Source organism: Equus caballus, chromosome 10, assembly GCF_041296265.1.
Source record: "Equus caballus isolate H_3958 breed thoroughbred chromosome 10, TB-T2T, whole genome shotgun sequence".
Taxonomy (NCBI): domain Eukaryota; kingdom Metazoa; phylum Chordata; class Mammalia; order Perissodactyla; family Equidae; genus Equus; species Equus caballus.
The window spans coordinates 63800761-63817460 of record NC_091693.1 but is presented as its reverse complement, the minus strand read 5'-3'; the positions used below and the strand labels follow the sequence as shown (position 1 = coordinate 63817460).

The window sequence follows — 16700 nt, the reverse complement described above, 5'->3', positions numbered from 1 at the left end:
TAGAACATAAATGATGTCACAGCAGTTCTTTGATCAAAAACGTTCCAGTGTCTTTCCATCCCACCCAAAATAGATCTATCATCCTTGCCAAGTTCTGCTTGATCTGGTCCCTGCTTCTGACCTCATCACTCTCTGCCTCTGCTACTTTATCATGTCTACACTGGCCTCCTTGCCCATCTTGTGCCTTGGATAAGCCAAGATCATTCTCCTTCCATGGACTCTGCACTATATATGGCTATATAGCTAACAGCTTTTGAGTATATACAGTATCCCAGGCACTGGTCTAAGTTCTTTTCAAGTATAAACTCATTTAATTTCAGAGCTACATGAGATAGTTACTGATATTATCCCCATGAGGAAACTGAGGCACAGGACAATTAAGTAACTTTACTAGCATCAGGAAGTGAGTGATAGAGGCAGGTTTTAAACCCAGGCAGAATGGGCCCAGAGTCCCCACTCTTACGCACTTCCTGCAGTTGACTTGGCTTGCTTTTGGTCTCACAAAAGAATGTAAGCTCCATGAGGGCAGGGACGTTCTTTTCTTTGTCCCTCCACGTCTAACAGTGCCCAACACATCACAAGGTCTTACTAAATATTTGTTGAATGAATAAGTTTCTGTAACTTCTATTTGAGTAGGTTAGGAAAAGCTTCAATGAAGAAGGCTTTTGAGCTGGAGCTTGAAGAAAGGGAAATTCTTCAAGAAATTGGGAAAAGAGGGAAGGAAAGTGAGTGACTGAGCCAGGTAGAAAAGCTCAGAGAAAAAGTTATCCGAATGGGCTAGAACATGTCACTTGAAGAAGAGAGTGAAAGATAAGGCAGGAAAAATGTGTTCTGTTCTGGCAAGATTATAGAAAGCCTTGAGTACCAGGCTAAGGAGATGAGATTTTATTTGGTGTGCAATAAGAGCCTCTGAATATTTTTAGTAATTAGATCATATGCTCAGAGCAACCTTTTGAGAATATGACTCTGGTGGCTGTGTGTAGGGAGGTTTGGAACAAGCTGAGTCTGGGAGACCAATGGGAGAAAGCTGCCATGATCAAGTCACCAACATCTCTTGACTATCACAGTAGCCTTAGAAATGGAGTTCCTACGTGAACTCCTGCCGCTTCAATTCCTTTCCCCACCTGGCAGCCAGAAAGTTCATTTAAAACTTCAGCTCAGGTCCTGTGATATTGTGATTTATAATAAGAAATATGTATTTGGTTTTCATTCCCATTTCTGGCACAGAGCTCCTAAAACCCTTGGAACTTCCTAGTGAAGAGAGCAATCGAGGCATCTTTTGTTATGTTAATGAGGTGAGTTTTTAGACTACACCTACCGATGGGGGCTGGTTGCCAGGAGAACCAACCATGTGATCAGAAGGTTGGAACTTTCAGTCCCGTACCCCTTAACCTCCCAGGAGGGGAGAGGGGCTGGAGGTTGAATCAATCGCCAATGGCCAATGACTTAATCAATCATGCCTATGTAATGAAGCCTCCATAAAAACCCAAAAGGACAGGGTTCTGAGAGCTTCAGGGTGGATAAATTCATTGAGATTGGGAGAGAGTGGCACCCCTTTCAACATATCTTGCCCTATGCATCTCTTCTATCTGGCTGTTCCTGAGTTATATCTTTTTATAATAAACTGATAATCTAGTAAGTAAATCATTTCTCTGAGCTGTGTGAGCTGCTCTAGTAAATTAATTGAACCCAAGGAGGAGGGCATTGTGGGAACTCCCAATCTTTAGCTGGTTGGTCAGAAACACAGCCAACAACCTGGGCTTGCAATTGGCATATGAAGTGAGCAGATGGGGTACAGTCTTGTGGGACTGAACATTTAACCTATGGAATCTGGTGTTTTCTCCCACTAGATAGTGTCAGAATTGAGTGGAATTGTGGGACACCCTGCTAGGGTCTGGAGACTTGCTTGTTGGTGGTGTGGGGCACCCCACCCCTCACACTGGAATTGGTACTAGAACCGTTTTAGGTCCATTTTCTCCTCTACTTGAAATCTTTAAATGGCTTCCTGTTGTCTTTAGGGTACTCCAAAATCCTTAGCGTGATACAAGCTTTGCAAGGGCTGGCTTCTCCTCACTAGATTTATTTCCCAATACTGTTCCTCTTCTTCATGATCCAACCATTCTGTATCTCTTTCAGATTCTCGAAAGCATGAAGCTCTCCCTTATTACAAACTCTTGCCTCCACTGTTCCTTCTCCCTGGAATGTCTCCCCTCTCCTGTCACCCCCTTTTGCTTGTTAATTCCCACTCTTCCTTTCTCTCAGTTCCTCAGGACTTTCCTTTCCAGCTGACCAATCCCTTCCCATCCTTGCCAGATGTAGCAGATAAAAATACAAGATACCCAGTTAAAGTTGAATTTCAGGTACATAGAGAGAATTTCTTAGTATAACTATATCCCCTGCAATATTTGGGGCATACTTACACTGAAAAGAATTTGTCGTGTATCTGAAATTCAACTTTAACTGGATGTCTTGTCTTTTGTCTGAAACCCTACTTCCTGAACTAGATTTTGTTACACCCCCCCTAGTTCACGCTACTTTTCCTCAGTGTTTCTCTCACTCATGTTAATTGTTCCATATCTGTGTTACCTGGTAAGCTGTAAATTCCATAAGGGTGGGAATGGGTCTGCTTTGTTCACCAATGCCTGGCACAGTGCAACAGCATGTCATAGGCCCTCAATAAATATTAAATGAATGAAAACAATGCGAGACTATTGGAGTTCTAGAGAGAGGCCAGCACTAAAGATATTGTCTGGCAAGTTTCTTGCATGGTGGGAAACTTTGAAGCAGAAAGGGCAGTGGGGAGAGGCGAGAACACACAGCAAAGGTATAGAGTCGAAGAGAAGAACCTGGGCTAGGCTGAGGGGAATGCCCAGTCTTGGGTGGCAAAAAGAGGAGGAAGGGTAGATGCCAAGACAATTGTGCTAAAGAAAGGAGTCATAATCTACAGAGGGATCTAGGGAAGTAACAGAGACCAGGCCTTTGAATTTGGCTATTAAATTCTTGAAACCTTCAAGAGAGCTGATTCAGGCCTGATAGCCATCAGGGTGCAGACTGCTCTTGAGAAATTTAGTGATGGAAAAAAAATTGTAGCTGAGCCGTTAGCATGGGGGAGAGAAATGTGTGTGTATGTTTGTTTAAGGCATAAGGGAGCCCTCAGTGTGTCATTGGTGAAAGGGAAGGAACCAGGGGAAAAAGAGGGTCATCATCCTGGCAGAAGGGGTAACAGGTGGTCTAGGAAGAAGAGGAGGGGCTGGATTCTGAAAAGAAGAAGGATGTCTCCCAAATAAGAGAAGGAGGTGGGAACAATGATTATTACAGTCATTTCTGATGCGTGTGACTCTCTGGTTGATCTCAAAAAAAGTCACATTGTCCTTATCACGCAAGATTATATGCAGTGTTCACTGAAGAGTATAACCTAAATTTCAACATAATTAAGGTTTCTTAGCCCAGAGCTTCTCAAACTTTAGCAGGCGTAGGAATCATCACCTCAGACTGTTCTTTAAATGCAGGTTGTGATGAGCAGGTGGGACAGGACCTGAGATTCTGTATTTCCAACAAACGCAGGGGATGCTGTTGCTCCTGGTTCTTAGCTCTTCCTTCCTTGCTTCTGTGAAGCTTTTTTTTTTTCAATGGCAGCTGAATGTAAATGTTTTACATTTGGCTTAACCTTGCAGTGAAATCTATGCAAGAAAAATTAATCATCCTTTCTCCTGAAGTTAGCTGAAATGTGATAAAAATGTATCTTCTCACAAATGCATTCTAGATTTAAATAACTCGAAGTGCTTGTGTGTATCTCAAACATTAATTCCCTCAGAACTAAGAAAGGAGTTATCTTTGGATTTGAAACCACATTGCTTTGGAATGTGAGAAAACAGAAAATTGCTTAAAAGCGGAAGTGGTCTTGAAATATTTACCCACAGTGAATTATTGATCATTTATTTATTTGAGGGATCTATTGTTTGTTGATTCACAAGGGACTTAGAAATCTCTTCTACAGATGTTTGTAGGGTATTAGTATGACTCATTATTAATGGTCTAGAGATGATTTTTAAATGTTTACATTTAAGAAAGTAATACTTTTTAACAGAAAGCCACAATATAATTTGTATGCTATTTACAAAATAACTGTAGGATTTATTTTTTAAATTAATGCCTAGTTTAGAATATGTAAACTATGATAAATGCCTTCCTTTTTCAATCCTGTCAGTGTGCTTCTGTCACTACATTGTAAAGCCTCATTTGAAGATGATGTTAAAAGCAGGGACTTGACAGATGAGTAGGTAGCCTACTGGTCTGTCACCCAGCATGTGAGAGATCCTGCAGAAAGCAAAAGGCTCAAAGACAATCCCTGCAGAAATCAGAAAAGGAGATTATTGTAACTTGTAGCCAAAAGGATTTTTCTTTCTCTGGAATCGTTTTGAAAAGTTTTCTTAGTTTCAAATATGTTGTACATGTACAAAATTCAAAAGATTCCAAGAGCCCACAGTGAGTCTTTCTTCACCCCCCTCCTGTGCCTCCTTCACAGAACTCTCCCCTCTCCCCAGTTCCTTGTGTATATTTCAGAGAGCAGCTAGGCCTTTATACACCTGTGTGTGGGATGCACAGACCCCACATATAGTGACCTACTATGCTCACTGTTCTGTAATTCCTCTTTTCACTTTGTATATTTTGGAGATTATTTCATATTAATACACATAGTCTGCCCTATTCTTGTTAATAGGTATATAATCAGGTATGATTTTCCATAATTTTCCCAAAATTTGAATTTTTTTTTAAGAAGTAGACTTTTTTATTTTTATTTTTTTGAGAAAGATTAGTCCTGAGCCAACATCCGTGCCCATCTTCCTCTACTTTATATGTGGGACACCTGCCACAGCATGGCTTGACAGTGGTACATAGGTCCGCCCCTGGGATCCGAACCGGCAGACCTGGGCTGCCAAAGTGGAGCACGTGAACTTAACTGCTATACTACCAGGCTGGCCCCTGAATTTTTTTTATAAACAAATTTATATGCAAGTGAATAAATATATTGAGCATTTAGGACCATTAAGGAGGAATGTCAGTAGATGCCTATGAGGAAATTCAATATCCCTCTTAACTATCTTATACTTCCCAAGACTATATTGAAAGCTTGAAGCCCCTGCCAACTCTATTCCTTCCCACTGTGCTGTGAGTCCCTGCTAGGTCAACAGGACACTAGAACAGAGCAAGGGGAAGAGGCCATACACTCCTGCTTGTCAGCAGACCTACCCATTAATACCATCCAGAAATGCTTCAAGAAACCAAGCTTATGTCCTAGCACTTCACTGCCTGCGGATGAGCATTAGGGCCATTCAAAACCAATGCTAACATCTGCATGCTTTTCAGAAGACCTGATGATGCAAACACCATCATCACCATGTACAAAAATGCAAATCCAGGAGGCACCTGGGAGATCTAACAGAAGTGGTTCTGGAGCTCAGGTGGAGTCCCAGCAGGACCTTGTTCATTTATCCAGTCACTCATCTATTCAACACACATTTTTGAACATTTACAATGTTCCAGGCACAGTTCTAGATTCCAAGGATATAAGGATGAAAAGACGGACAAGGTTCCTGTGTTTAGGGAGCTTACATTTCCAGTGAGGAATATCCAAGTCCACCAACCAGACCTTATCTTTCTCATTCTTGTCCACACTTTCTCTCATTACCCTCCCACTGCCCCCAACACACACACACACCCCTCTCTCCTTCCTCTCTCGTCAATCTATAAACCTTCATTCTTTGCCCACGGTCTTCACCACTCTGGATGCCTTGTCTATATCAATCTACTCATCTTCCAAGTGTCTTCTTTGTGCCCAGAAGGATTCAAGGTGTTTTGAGAGTGCTCCATAAAATCATCTGAATGGAGGCCCTGCTCTTGGCAATAAGACTGAACTTTTATTTAAGTAAACTTCTAATTTTAAAACAGTTTTAATTCATAGAAAAGTTGCAAAGATAATATACAGAATTCTCATATGCCCCTCACCCAGTTCCTCCTGTTGTTAGCATCGTATATTATAATGGTATATTTGTTACAATTAATGAACCAGTGTTGATATGTTATTGTTAACTAAAGTTCATATTTTATTCAGATTTCCCTAGTTTTTCTTCTAATTTTTCTATTCCAGGGTCCCATCCAGGATACCACTTTGCATGCAGTTGTCATGTCTCCTTAATCCTCTGGTCTATCACAATTTCTGGTTTCATGAAATTTTGACGGATTTGAGGAGTACGCGTCGGGTGTTTGGTAGAATGTCCCTCTATTCAGGTTTATCTGGTTATACCAGGTTATAAGTTATTGGAGGAAGCCCACAGAGATGAAGTGCCCTTCTCATCATATCATGTCAGGAAGTATGTGCTGTGCACATGGCATGATGGTGAAATCGACCTTGAACACCTGGCCAAGGTCCTGTTTGCCAGGTTTTCCCCACTGTAAAGTCACCTTTTTCCTCCTTCCCCTACTCTATTGTTTGGAAGTGAGTCAGTCAATGCAGCACCTCCTCCCCACAAGGGCGTGGGGGTAGGGTGGGGAGAATTAAGCTCTCCCTCCTGGAAGGTAGCATCTATACAAATTATTGGAAATTCTTCTATAAGGAAGATTTCTCTCTTCTGCCTCATGTATGTATTTAGTCAGTATGGACTTCCGTAGTTATTTATTTAATGCTTTGGGTTATAATCTGATAGTAGGTTACTTATTTTCTTGCTCAAATCCTTCACCTTTGGCCATTGGGAGCTCTTTCAGCTTGGCAGGTTGGCTCATGTGTCCCTTTGACATGCCTCATCCTTTTGTTTTTTGAGCATTTGTTTACTTTCTGGCACTACTTGTATATTTCCTGCCCCAGTCCTAGAATCAGTCATTTCTCCAAGAAGCCCTGGTTCCTTTCATGGGAGAGGCTTACTTTTAAATCCAGGCCTCAGCATCACTTACCCACCCACCCACTCAGTCACTCATTCAGTCAGTCAATCAATATTTATGTATATTCTACTCTGATGCTAATCATGGAACCAGACGCTGGATATACAATGGGGCTCAAAGCAGACCAAGTCCTGCCTTCAAAAGCTAGAAATGCCGCGTGCAAGACAATGAGCAAGTCTCAATGAAGAAATATATAATTATAACTCTGCTCTGTGCTGTGAAGGGAAGGAACAAGGGACTCAGATGAAAATTAACCTAAATCAGGGACCTGGTTTAGGTCAGTTGGCTCGTGAAGTTCCTCGTGAGTGGCCAACATTTAGATTGAAAGTTGAAGGATGAGAAAGATTCATCCATTTAAATAGCAGAGAGGAGTGTTTTCAAACTGCAGGTTAGTGGATCTTGACCAGCTTTTTAAAAAAAGAAATAGAAAATACCAGAAGTATTATCATATAAAACTAATATTGCCTTTATGTATGGGTTGATGAATTTACTGGTTCATCACATAAAATGCATTTCTTACTGGGGATTATTGTCAAAAAAAAATTTGAAAGCCACTGTTTTAGGAGGAAATAAGGGTGGATTGAAAGGCCTGAAAAGAGAAAAGGCTTTAAGAGACTTGAGGATCTGAAAGGAGGCCAGTGGGCCTGTGGGGAATGAACACAGGATGTGAGAAAAGACCAGAGAGGTGAGGAGGCACACACACAGCCACCAGCAGGACCTGGGAGGCCTTGGTACTTGAATTAAGGAGTCATGGGAAGTCATGAGAGGGTTTTAAACAGGGAAGTATTGATATTTTAACAATATATTTTGGGCTTCTGTGTGGAGAATGGAAAGAGAGGGCGAAAGGGGAAGTGGGGAACAGCCAGTGCGAAGGCTCTTCCAGTGGCCCAGGCGAGAAGAGTCACTAGAATGTGCGTGAATTCACATCCCATTGTCAGTCTGGTTCTCTCAGCCACCAGAACACTGCCTGGGACACAGTAGACCTTCAATATATATGTGTTAAAAGAAAAAATTACACAATTGTGGTACAGATGGAGAGAAATGGATGAGTCCAGACATTTGGAAAATGGCAAGTCTTGCTGGTGGCTTGGGTGTGGGGGAAACGGAAAGGGAGAGAGTGAGCTCTCCTTCACCCATCTAACTCTGCCAATACTCGCTTACGCTTTCTTACTCTACTGTTGGACAGCATAGGGTAGTTACAGGATTCTTTTTACTGTTTAGACTGTCTTTCTGCCTCTGTGCTTAGTCATATTAGCCAGAAGTGGAAATAACAGAATTTTTCAAGAGAAACCGAGATTGAGTAGAATTGCAAAAACCAGTTCTTATCGCAGATTTTCAGACCCACAGGACTTTATAATCTTTGATGCCAAATCTCTGAACCTCTATGAAAGCCAACCACCAGCAAATAAAGCTTCTCAGAGGGGTGCCAAAATTCCTTGGGATTCAGCATTCTGACAGGAAGCTGGTGAGGTATTTATAAAACTAACTGTGTTCCAAAGAACCATCTCCCACCTGATTTCATATTATATTGAAAATATATTGTGGTAAAATCCTTTCTTGACTTTACTTTTCTTGACAGTGCTGGCACCTGAGATCTGCGGCTGGCTGCCCATTCCCCTGCTGGTTTCCTCAGCAGAGGGCAGCCATCTTTGTCACTGTTGAGGGACTTGGAAGAAGACAGGCCTAGACTGAGCTAACATGGAGCAGAAAACCAAGGGAGACAAACCCGGGGAACAGAAAAATGTGAGTCCTCTCTGGAAAGTCAGGCACCAAAAATGGGTGTGCTCCAGAAATGCTGATTAACTTTGAAGGATTGGTCATTTTGGTTAAGTGGGTTTTATGCTGTTGACCAAGAAGCTAAAGCAACAATCAGATGTTACTGGGAGTGATGCCAGTGGTGTTTGCATTGGTTAAGAATTTTCATATGACAGAACAGCAAACTCAAACTGGCTTAAGCAAACAAAGGGATTGCATTGGCTCATAGCCCCAAAATTCCAGAGTACAATCTAGAATTTACACCCTCCTCACAATACCAGCTCCATGTCTGTTTTGTTCACAGTACTGCTTCTTCTGTGCGCCGGCTTCATCCTCAGGCTGGCACTTCTCTTGGTGACACAAACAACTGGGGTAATTTTGGACTTTGTATTCTCCAATACACTATCTAGGAAAAGAGAGGTTGTCCCCTCTGGTAACCCAGCAGAGGACTGAGGAACATTTTTCCCAGAAGCCTAGCAAACATTTCCTCAAACCTCGTTGGCCCAATGGGGCCATATGCCTACCCCTGAACCAATCACCATGTCCAGGTGATGGGTTCTCCCATTGGCTTAAGCACATCAGGGCCCACTCCTGGGAACTGGATTCATCCACCTTTTAGAGAAAGGGGAGGAAGAGAGGAATGGGTGGTTCCCTCAAGGCAAAGTGTGGGTGCTATGGCATGGAAGGGCAAAATGTGTGCAACCTATGAGTGTTTACTATATCAACATCATTATTATTGTGATAAAGGTCAAATTGGAGGCAATGCAGGTATGGGTAAGACAACTTTTGTTCAGAACCCCAGTGTGCCTGCTTCTAGGCAAGTCACTTAACCTCTTCAAGTCTCAGTTTCTTTATCTGAAAGATGTGGATGACAATACCTCAGGGAAAGTCAAATTCCTCTGTTTAAATGTGTCATATATGTAGCAAAATACATAAGGTTACATGCTTGAAAAAATAAAAATTAAATATGAGGTGCTTTTTGGATTGAAGTGCCAATTACAGTCAGTCCTATCAAAGCCAAGATTGAGTCCACATTTCCACTTAGCAGGACAGCAGGTGGAAGGAAGACTTCCCTGGCCACCATGAGTGTTGGGCAAGTCAGGGCCTGTCTCATGTCTTCATCCCAAGAAAGAAGTTTCACTGGTTCAGAACCAAACTTAAGTAGCAGGTGTTCAGGGCTAGGGTGTTGAAGTTTCAGCTTTGATTTTTCTATGAAATCGTTCAGGTTATTAAAATGTCGGCCCTGTTCTCTTGTTTAAGAACTGGTTTCATTTCTAATGATGCAGCACCATCATGCCATTCCTTGATTTAGTCACGAGAACCAAAACTAATGTGTGGCTAGTTTCATGTCGTTTTTATAGCAGTTAGTACAGAGAACAACACGCTCCTGTGAAAACAGATGTATTTGCTATCTATTTCTCTATCTGCTACCTCTCAGACTCAAAACCCCATTTCTGAGATGGCTTGGTCCTCTGGTTGGGTCCTTGTGGGAGAGGCTCCCGCGAGGACAAGAACCTGGCTATTCTTCTCAGTGGGAAACTTTTTTATAAGAAAGAGGAGTGCCATCCCCCAAACCGTACAAGAATTGTCAAGGGATGTCAGAAAGAAAGCTTTCTTCTCTTGAGAGATTCCTTTGGCATTGTTGTCTACTGTGAACACAGGGGAGGGTTCTTTATATGAGGGGTCTTTGTCAATTTCTTAAAGGTAAGCACATATGTAATATTTCTGGAGAAATCATTGCCTTAATAATAATGCTGGGGCCTGCCCCGTGGCCAAGTGGTTAAGTTCGCGTGCTCCACTTCAGCTGCCTGGGGTTTCACAGTTAGGATCCTGGGTGTGGACCTAGCACCGCTCATCAAGCCATGCTGAGGCAGCATCCCACATAGCAGAGCCAGAAGGACCTACAACTAGAATATACAACTGTGTACTGGGGGCCTTTGGGGAGAAGAAGAAGGAAAAAGAAAGAAGATTGGCAACAGATGTTAGCTCAGGTGCCAATCTAAAATAATAATAATAATGCTAATACTCTCATAATGACAACACAGCAGTCTCTTCACAATGGCATTGTCACCTACAACATCTCTACAAACAGGTTAAATAAATGTTTACAGATGAAGAAACAGAGACATTGACTTTTCCGTGGCTTCAGAGAGAGGATGTTGTAGAATTTAATTAGAGTCCTAGGCTAACTTTTACTGTGTAATCGCTTGATCTCTCTGTGTCCAAGTTTCCTCATGTATAAAATGCAAATCATAATAATAAAAAATACCTCATGGGGTGCTAGGGAGGGTTATGTAAACGAATACATGTAAAGTGCTTAGAAGGGCACCTGGTGCACCATTGGCACTCAATAAACATTAGTTGTGGTAAACATCGTCACCTTCACTATCCATTTTTCTCAATTGCAAGTTGAATGCCCCTGCCCCTTTGACTCACACACATGCAATCAACCTCCTCCCCTACCTGGCCTCCCTCCAACCTCTTATTCATCTGATCTTTGATCTCAAGTTGTCCTCCAACATCTGTCTCAGACTAGGGCAAGGCTTGCTTCCATGCGAGCAAGCTGGCCTCCTCTAGGGCCATCTCACCAATCTTTCCTTGCCGCCTTTTAATACTAAATATGACTCCTAGGGGCACCAATTAAAAAAAAAACCAAAGGGATGTTGAATATTGAATTGAATATCATGTCTAGGTAGATGTAACTTACCTGGAAGACTGGATGTGGCCGCCATGCCTCCTGTTCTTTGCTTTCATTTGGAACCTCTGCCATGCTGTAGTCAAGCCCAGGTAACTTCGGCCCAGTTTAAAATTTTTCATCCGGTTCAACCCACATCTTTAACTTAATTCTTGCATTGTTGTTTTTATTTCCACAAGGTGACATTGTCAAGAAAGCCTCTCTGTATTTCATTTCTTTGATTATCTTATTCCTTCTTTCTTTCTTTTAACCAGTAATCTCTTCTGTGTTCATCTGAGCAGTCCCAATAATATTGCTGCCATTTATTGCTTTGTGGATGTACATCTTGTCCCTTGAATTGTGAATTTCTTCAGGCCAAAAGTCATGGCTTCTATTTCTTTGTATCACCTGCCAGACCATGGGCAGGTCTGCATGAGGATTAACTCATGGCAGCGGTGTGACTGCATATATGGATCTCACTGATCTTTTCCCTCTGTTTGCATCCCTTTTCTTTTCTCCTAAGAGTCTTACAGGCCCTTTCTGCCTAAATGGAGTTAGGCCTTGAACAAGCAGAGACACAGATTTCATTGACAGGGGCTGGTCTGTCCTGTATTTAGGGCTTTGAAAGTGATGCACCCAGATGGGTCCTTAGACGTGGCCTCCAACACCTGTTGGTATATGTATTGGCAGGTTACCTGCCATTTCCTCAGGTCTTCTCTTCATGTCTCTTTGTGTTTCCCTAGGTCTAATTTCTCTCCTCCTATACACATTCTCATTCATCTACCTTTCCCTGATTCTCTTCCAGGCTCATCCATCCCCTGGCCTCTGTTCATGCATTGGCCGTTATTCTTGCTTGATCCTTCTGTATGTCTCACTTTGGTTTCTGTTCCCCCATTCTTTTTCTTTCACTTTCCCCCACCCACTAGTTTTTAACAGTGTCATCATGACTTACAGTGTGGGAACATGGCACTCACTGTCTCCCACATTGCACAGCCACCCCTGGCTTTCATGTGACCAACATTCCTTTCCTGAGCCATCAGGCAGGATGGAAGCTTTGCCTCTGCCAGACGCCAGAGCCCAGCTCTAGGAGCGGGTCCTGCTTCCTGCCCACCTCAGGAAGAAAGGCCAGGGCAGAAGATGGAGGTCACAGAGCTGTACCCCAACCTCTTCTCAGCTTCTGCTGGGCAGTGTGAGCTGGGTGTGACCCAAGACACCACTCAGAACAGCCTTACTCTGTGAAATCGTGAAAGAGGGAGGGTTCTCTTAAAGGAATGGTATGGGCTGCGGGGAAGAGGTGGGGTAGCACATATGACTGAGACCAGGGAGGCTTCTAGTGCTGACATGACTTGGCCTCTAATCCACAAAACTCAGCTGAAACACCCAAGCCAATAAATAACAGGGTCTCAGTCATAAGCAGAAAACGCTCTTCCCTTTTTCTTCCCTCAATCTTGCACATGCAGGCTTGTGCAATCTGTTCTTATGCAAAGGTTTGTAAAATTGTCCAAGTGCAGGACAGGTCCGGGGTTTCTCGGCCATACCTCCTTTTCAGAGGGTCAGCAGTCAGCCCGGACAGCTGGAACAACCTGGATTGCCAGAGAGGGAGGAAAAGGGGACGTCAAGGCTGCCGGGAATGGGACCGTCTCGAACTCAGTTTCAGAGATCAAGAAATGTTCTCCTTACTTCAATCATGCAAACCAGATTTGATCAAACACTCCCTGGGAGGCAGCTGCCCTTGAAGCTGTGGACCAGTGTGTCAATAAAGCTCCTGCCTGAGAAAGGATAGGTTTCTTTCTTACCCTTTCTGCCGACCGTTCTATTTCCTGCCGGTTTGCTGCACTGACCCTCTGGTGGCAGCGTGGGGGGAGCCTGCAGCAGCCAGAGCAGCAGCCAGAGCAGCAGCAGCAGCAGAGTGAAAGTGATTGACACCCTGAGCTCCACCGTCAGCCTGGGTCTCTGCAGGCACAGTGCTCCAGCAGGCCCTCCCCTTGCTGTCTCGCTGCTGCCTGGGGAGGCAAGCTCAAGAGCCAGGTGGAGCGGGCTGGTTGAGGAAAGGAGTGAGCCAGGTCTCTTGGTATCTTCTCAAGTCCCAGAAGGAAAATACAGACCGAATCGTGGTGCCATCTTTCTTTCTCTTCAGGTGCAAGTGGTTAAAGCAGCAAAGCTGCTCTGTCTCACCCATGAGACACGGGGAAAAGCAAATACAGCTAAGCTCAAGATGGCATTTGGTTTCAAAGATCTTTTGCATCCTCCAACATTACCTAGTGTAGTACTAAGAATGCAATTAATATTTGTGGGCCATTCTGACCTTCAAGTAAGGGCTGACCAAGGTAAAGGGAAGAGATAATGGGAATTTTGCCACAGGACGAAGGAATGCATTTTTTTTTAACTTTATTTTAAAGAACTATTTTTATAGAACATTAGCTTTAGTTGGTATCAGCCCAGGTGTCCAGTCTCCTATTTCTGCCTGCCTTAGTTCAGAACTAAGGTATAATGTCACCCATATCAAGTAGCTTGGATAGCTTTTTCAGTTGATTTTGAAAGTTCACAGAACTGGACTTCCTGAGGCCGTCGGACCTGGACCTGCAGCGTACACAGATGATCCAATGAAGCACAGGGAGAGGATATTTAAACTCTTATTTGTACCTATGTTTCATTCTAAAAGTGAAGAAAGAAATTAAGCTTTACTGTTACTAATAGCAATAGTAATAAATATGACTAATATTGACTATACATAGTCACAAGTATATGTGTACAGAATCCACAAATATAAATATGATGGGGATGCAGGTTCAACTTTGTTTTGGATTGGATCACATGAACAGAAATGTTTGGTGAGACTTTTGCTTCTGACCAATATAAATAACAGAGACCCAATTTACTCTCCAGTCTGAAACAACCCCCACAAAAACCAGACAAAATATATGAAAGAACAATTTTCAAGACACTGGATGTCAGGCAATGAAGAGACGCCCAAGGTCAGGAAACTCATGAGACCTCCCATTGTCTCAGCTGACAACGAGTTCGCGTTGTTTAATAAACAGTTACATATGTTTTAAAAAAGGAAAGTTTGCTGACTTTCTTACTAGACTGTGAACTTCTTGGGGCCTGTGGACACACCTTGTTCACAGTATATCCCCAAGAACTGAACAGAAGTTGTCACACGATAGTTGCTGAATGAACATGTGCCGAATGGAGCTCCCCAGGGAAGACTCAGAATGCTTGATCATAAATGATGGGCTGTTAGGACCCAACTGCATCTTAGAGCTCATCTAGTCCAGTTTCCTCATTATCTAGACGAGGAAATTGAGGTCCAAAGCAATGGAGTGACTTGCCCAAAGTCACTGAGCCCCTTAGTGGTGAAGTTCCCAGAAAGATTCTTTCCTGTAAACCAACCCTTGGGTTAAGCTAGTCAGTAAAGCAGAGTCCCGAGCTGCAGATGGGACTTTCTTTAAATGGCTAATTCTTGCTACTCATAGAGCAAAGGCATGATGGAGTTCTAGATGTTAAAGGCAGTGTGTTCAGAAACAAAAATAGGCACCAAGAATTATTGTAGGCAAAGCCGCTCGGAATTGAAGATATGGCCAGATACAGCTCAATTCTAGAAAAATGCTGCAAGAAACTTCCAGGTTGGACAGAGAGGCCAGAAGAGGGTCATTTCTAACATAAGCTCTGGCTGTCACCACAGATTCCTTGAGACTCTACAAGAGACCTTGGGCTCTGGATCAAGACAGGCTTACCTACCTGGAAAGTCCAGAAGATTCTGGACCTGATCCAGGCCAATTAGTACATTCTAGAAAAGCCCTGCAGGCCCTGGGTCTGTCCCGGGAGTAGGGGCAGGTAGGCCCACAGAGAGCACTCTCATCTTGGGACCTCATTGCCCAACTCCTTGGCACAACTGCTTGGGACCCCACATGTAGAAGACCCAGTCCTTAGGGGATGCCTGTCAGTCAGTGGAGCACCTTCAGGCCACAAGGTGTGTTCCATCACAGAAGGATCCTCCTGTTCAGGACTGAAGGAGCCCCTGATACTGTGTACCCATCAGCTTGGAACTAAATCCCATGGGTTGGTTTTGACTGCTCTCTTGGTCCATCATCAGGCAGTCTTGGCTACATCATTTCATTGCCAGTGTTTGTCCTGAGTTCTCCTGGGAAGTGGCAGCTGTCACCCAACCCTTTCACTCTGAGTTTTTCTCAGTTCAAATCACTGCCCACTCCTCAGAGTCCTTGAAAAGGCAGCCCAGCTCTTTCTAAGCACTTTGTTGGGGGCTGGAAAATTCTAGGACACGTCAATGACTGCCTGATATTGTCTTGAGAGTTTTAAGACTTGATCTGAGCCCAGTGTAGGAATAGTCTTCTGCCTGCCTGCGGATTTCTGCTACTCCCTCTCCCATCATCCAGAGGATGTCTACGGGATATGTGAGATGCAAGCTAATGCTTGGCTCTTGTTCAAAGACTTTATGGTAGACTCAGTTTCACAAGTGTTTCAACAGTGACATTTGGGCTTCACCTGACAAAATGAATGACTGGGCCTGAAAGTGAGCGATGATTTAAATGTGACTTATGGAGACTTCTGTGCTCTGGAAACCCCAGGAAAGCTCCTCTAAAAAATAATCTAACAAGAGATTACTAGATAAATTAGAGGGAGTCTCCTGAACAAGAATTGCTATCTGATTTACACCCTATTTGGATGTAGGTCCAGTTGGGAGGGGGTCTCTGAACAAGCCTGACCCAGGGGTGGGCCATTGCAGGCTAACCTGCACCTGTGCTGTGCTCCCCCCTCAGCACTAGTTAACTGAAGTCACTAGCAGAAGCCACAGTGCAGAGCCCTGGAATGGAAAAGGCATGTTCCTGGCAGCCAGTGACAGCAAAGTATTTTCTAAGCACCTGGCAGGAATGTTGTTAGTCTCCATTTTATAGATCAGGAAACAAAGGCATTGAAAGGTCAAGTAAGGTGCCCACTGTCACAGGTGAGTCAGCAGCAAACTGGGCCCCAAGATGCAAACTTTGTGCCTCCTGTGCCAGCGTTTGGCTCTGCCTTGGACTCTGGGAAAATGTTTCCTGCTTTATGCATAGCAAGAGTTCTTCCTAACGCTCATTTCTTGAATCTTGCCCTAGCATTGTCTGTTCTCTGCAGGTTTTCTCAACAGCCCAAGGCCCTGCCTTCTGCAGTCTCCCTTCATAGTTCCCCTTGGCCATCTTGTGGGCCGTCAGGTCCAGCTGGCTTCTTGTAGACTCGTCCCGGTTGGACTCCCCAGTCACTTCAGCACATCTACGAAGTGGTCCTTTATGCCCATAGCCTTGGCCATGCTACCAACTTCCCCATACACCATGGATCA

At 43.6% G+C, this 16700-nt stretch overlaps 1 long non-coding RNA gene across 1 annotated transcript in view; it reads left to right on the top strand.

The window, feature by feature from the left end:
• The window catches only part of LOC138915809 (uncharacterized), a 30667-nt gene that overhangs the window by 3685 nt on the left and 10282 nt on the right, over positions 1 to 16700 (top strand). The window contains exon 2 of the long non-coding RNA XR_011422119.1: positions 8516 to 8679. This is a non-coding gene — a long non-coding RNA (uncharacterized lncRNA). The remainder of the gene's footprint in view (positions 1 to 8515; positions 8680 to 16700) is intronic.